Here is a 5,081-nt window from a genome sequence, read left to right as displayed (position 1 = left end):
TTGTCCTGCCATGTTCTTCAGCTCAACATGATCTTAAACGTCAAGACATGAACGTGCACTGGAGAGACAAAAGTGACAAAATTGTGTTTAGTATAATTGAGGGTGAATATTCAGTAGAAGGACAAGATCCACAGTATAAGAACAGAGCTGAAACTTTCCCATCTGAGCATCTGAGAGGAAACTACTCCATCCGACTTAACAATCTGACTCACGCTGATGCAGGAAAATACATGTACTTCATCACACCTTCAGATGAACATGAGACTGTACAGCTGATCATCAATGGTGTGTAAATTGGTTGATTAATATATGGTGATTTTTATTAACAAAGTTTTTGTACGATCTGAATACAATAAGTGTTTGACCAACTCTAATGTTTCAGTCTGAATGTTGCTGTATATAAATTATAGATAAATATTTTGTGTTTATCACAGCGTATAATTTTGTTTGTTGTTTACTGTTTTGTTGCAGAAAAAGCAGAGAAAGTATATGCCGGAGCAGTTACTGTGGGGACGTCATTGCACTGGGTCTACATTGTATTATTTGTATTATTTATAGTGTTTATAGCCTGATTCATCAAACTTCTCTGGATTTCAAGCTGCCTTGTGCTCTCCTGTCATGACTGAAAAACAAAAAGCATTAAATGTATTTGGCTTTCTTTGTGTTATTAAATGTTTATGTATTATTAGTTATTAAATATTAAAAGTACTCATGATTTACCAAATCAGATTCATTACACATCATTTTTTTTTCTTTGTATATACAGATAAAACATGGTGCTCAGGGTCATCAGCTCTGCAGACTCATGTTGTAAGAACACAATTTACAATTTACCACATCACAAAATGAATACAGTACATGGTGTCTTTACTCTTAACCTTCTTAGTCATCTGTACTACTCCAACGAGCACAAAAGATTGTAAACTTACACTAAAGGAGAACTACACTTCCAAACAAAAATTTACAGATAATGTACTCACCCCCTTTTCATCCAAGGTGTTCATGTCTTTCTTTCTTCAGTTGTAAAGAATTTATGTTTTTTAAGGAAAACATTTAAGTGTTTTTCTCCATCTTCTATGGTGCCCAGAGTTTGAACTTCCAAAATGCAGTTTAAATGCGGCTACAAACGATCCCAAATGCAGTTGTAAATTATCTCAGCTGAGGAAGAAGGGTCTTATCTAGTGAAACGATCAGTTATTGTCATTAAAACAATACAATTTATATACTTTTTTTTATGTCAAACTTTCATCTTGCTCTGCCTGAACTCTGCTTTTTTCCAGTTAATGACAGTTAGGGTACGTCAAAAAACTCTCATGTTCCCCCTCAACTTTAAAATCGTCCTATATCGCTGTTTTTCCGTTTTTGTTAAGGGTGTTTGAACTTCTTTGCATGTTCACTTTGCAAAGACTGGGTCCGAGCCTCTGCAGCGAAGTAGGATGATTTTGAGTTTTTCAACATACCCTAACTGTCTTGTACAAGAATACACATAGTTCAGGCAGAGCAAGATGACACGAGCATTTGAGATTATAAAGGTATTAAAATTTTATTTTTTTTAATGAAAATAACTGATTGTTTTGCTAGATAAGACCCTAGAATCTTCCTCGGCTGGGATCGTTTACAACAGCATTTGGGATCGTTTGAAGCCGCATTTAAACTGCATTTTGGAAGTTTAAAATCGGGGCACCATATCAGTACATTGTATGGAGCAAAATGCAGAAATGTTTTCCTCAAAAAACATTGTTTCTTTACGACTGAAGAAAGAAAGACACAAACATCTTGGATGACAAGGGGGTGAGTACATTATCTGTACATATTTGTTCTGGAAGTGGACTTCTCCTTTAACAATCCACATCAAAATTCAGTGTGACTGTATGTAATGATATAGAACAAAACATGAAGGTTTCAGACCTTTTTATTAATCACAAATCATAAAATCCCACAGGTAGTTCCTGAGAGAACCAGTGTGTAGCACATTTTCTCCCACGTTTTAAAAAAAAAAAAAAAAAAAAGGTTTCTTATGGCTCAAAATATTTTAGAGAATAAAGTTGAGAATTAAATTGTAGCAATGAAAGTTAAAATATTTTTACAGTATAGCCTGCGCATGCAAATGGCCCAGATTGGGAGCACAGGAGAAGTTGCCAGGCCACTGGAATTTATTCAAATATATGCAGGATTATTAGCAGAAATCATACCATGTGTTATTCTCGCAGTGACAGTATGCTTAGAAATAATTTCAAATGCTTCAAATGTATTCACTGTGCACCAGGCACCCAATAATAGCAATAAGCTTTGTGCTTTGGGTATTTTTAATATAAAACAAAATCTCAGCTTTCAAAATCAGTCAGTTTTATAGCAAAATACAAACAATGTGTCTTGCAATAATGTGTTTTTCAAGTTCTTTAATGTGGTGGGACAGATCGCTGTATTCAAATCATCTTTTTGATTACAATGAGACATTCATTTCATTAAATTATACTATTTTCTTTCTGAAAATTCTACCACCTATTCTGCAAAAACATATGTTGCATCCAACCTTTCATTTCTCACATATATTTAATTGAAAACAACAATAAAACTCGATAATACATTGTATATTGTTGTCTTTTTTGAGGCATGTACAGTAAGTGCCTATTCACAAGCTGTTTTATTTATGGTAAATGATTAGGAATAATATTTCATGTTTTCCAGTCATTATTTGCAGCACATCAGCCACTCAAGAAACACAAAAATGTTGTGCTTTGTTGCTTTTAATATACCACAGCTGCAGCTTTCATATTCTGTCAGTTTTACCACGAAATATAAACTATAAATGTGTATTTCCTCTTTATTCCAAGTTTATTGCATGCACAATAGGGTAGAATATACTCTCAAAATATTATAACTTATAAATTGCTACAAATTAATTCTCATTATTTTGACTTTATTCTCAAAATATTTTGACTTCATTCTTTCAACACTATGACTTTATTCTTGTAATTTTGATTTTATTCTCAAAACATTATTATTATTATTATTATTATTATTATTATTATTATTATTATTATTTTTTTTTTTTTTTGAGGTACTAAAACGTCATCGTAGTTTCTAGATCAACACGTTTTTTTTTTTTTTTTTTTTTAAACAGTCTTAATCATAACCCTACACCTAACCTAAACCATAACCCAGCCCTGATATCAGAGGACAGTTATTTTTTGATAAAAGTGATGTACATTCCCTAACATTAACCCCAGCCTAACACTAACATTAGTCACAAACCCAACCCTGAAATTTGATTGGTTAATAGGAATTTTGTTCCAGGATGTTGATTCAGGAAACATATCCTGCTTGGCACAATCATGTTCACTTCTATGGACACGTTCTTCAGGGAAGGTCACAGATATGCTCTGTGCCAACCTGTATGTCAAACATACAGTACTTTCTGTAAACATCCCTAAAACAAGGTAAATTCAACTGAGAAGCAAAACTGTTTAAAGGGGTCATCAGATGCCCATTTTCCACAAGTTGATATGATTCTTTAGGGTCTTAAATAAAAGTCTCTAATATACTTTGGTTAAAAATTATCATTGGTTTTGTAAAACAACACCCTTTTTACCTTGTCAAAATCGTTGACAAAAATCATCTCATTCTGGTCGAGGCTGCTTTAAATGCAAATGAGCTCTGCTCGCCCCGCCCCTCTCTTCTCTCTGTGGAGTGACAAGCCTGTTTTCTTTAGCCGCATTTAGCCGCGTTTAGCAGCTAAACTTGCTAACTAGCACTTTATTAGGAAAGGCAATCGCAAAGATTCATAAAAAAAACCCTTATACTCACTTCTGCTGTAAGTGAAGCTGGATCATGAATGATTCACGCGAACATAGATGGATATATGTAGATCGGGAGGTGCATTCCCTTCACAAACAAACGCAATCTACTGCATCTTCAGTGGCTCAGATGTCGGGAGTAAATGACGACCACTACATTCATTATTATATCCAGCAACACAACACCTCAACTTACATCCCTGCTCCAGCATCAAAACATGGAGGTCGGACTATTACAGCTGATCTGAGGTAAGACGCTCATGTCAATCAACTATCGTGGGAGTGGCCTCTGTCGGTGTGACGCAAAACAAATCTGAGAAAAGCTTGATTTGAAAAAGGGGATATTATTTTAACAGATTAATTAAAAACCACTGCATGGATTTGTATCATTATAGGGTAGATTTGTACATACACTGCCAACATACAGTAATGTTCAAACAACATGAAAAAGTGAACTTAGCATCCGATGACCCCTTTAAGATATTAAGTCTTGTTTTCAAAGAATATACTACTTGAATTAAGTCATCAACAAATCAGATTGTTCTTAAGCATAAATAACAGAATAGTGTGATTAAAAAAAAATTAAAAAAATCCCTGAATTTTGTCATTTACTGTGGTACCAATTACAAACCCTTTTCTACTACTGCTCTCTTACTGCGAGGAGTGTGTTTGTCTCTCTGTTGTGTGGCGCCCTCTACTGGATAAAGGCCTGAACTAAATCTTTGAGATTCACAGTGATTCTAAGAAGTATTTGGACAGTTAAGCCAAACTTTTTTTTAATCACTCCAGTGACATTAATCTTAAAGAAAAAGTTCTATAATTTCACTTAAAGAAGGAAGAGGAAAAATTTGTTACTTTTTTAGATACTAGGTAAGTTATTTTATACACACAATGAAAGAACTCAGAATAACATTTTCTCTCTCTCTCTCTCTCTCTCTCTCTCTCTCTCTCTCTCTCTGTGTGTGTGTGTGTGTGTGTGTACTTGATTAAAAATAGTAAATGATGTTTATCTGAAAATGTAACAATGCAAACAGGTTTTCTGCAAGGGGTAGGTTTAGGGTTAGGGTTGGGTGAGGGGATAAACAGTATTGTTTGGTCAGTATAAAAAAAGTCTATGGAAAGTCCCCACAATTTACTAAAACAAACGTGTGTGTGTGCGTGTGTGTATGTGTGCACCTGGTATTCATCACGTTATGGGGACCAAATGTCCCCACAAGGATAGTAATACCATTTGTGAGGTCCCCATGAGGAAACAGGCTTATAAATCATGCAGAATGAGTTTTT

The sequence above is a fragment of the Labeo rohita genome, unplaced genomic scaffold, assembly GCF_022985175.1.
Source record: "Labeo rohita strain BAU-BD-2019 unplaced genomic scaffold, IGBB_LRoh.1.0 scaffold_539, whole genome shotgun sequence".
NCBI lineage: Eukaryota > Metazoa > Chordata > Actinopteri > Cypriniformes > Cyprinidae > Labeo > Labeo rohita.
This window is presented reverse-complemented; position numbering follows the sequence as displayed.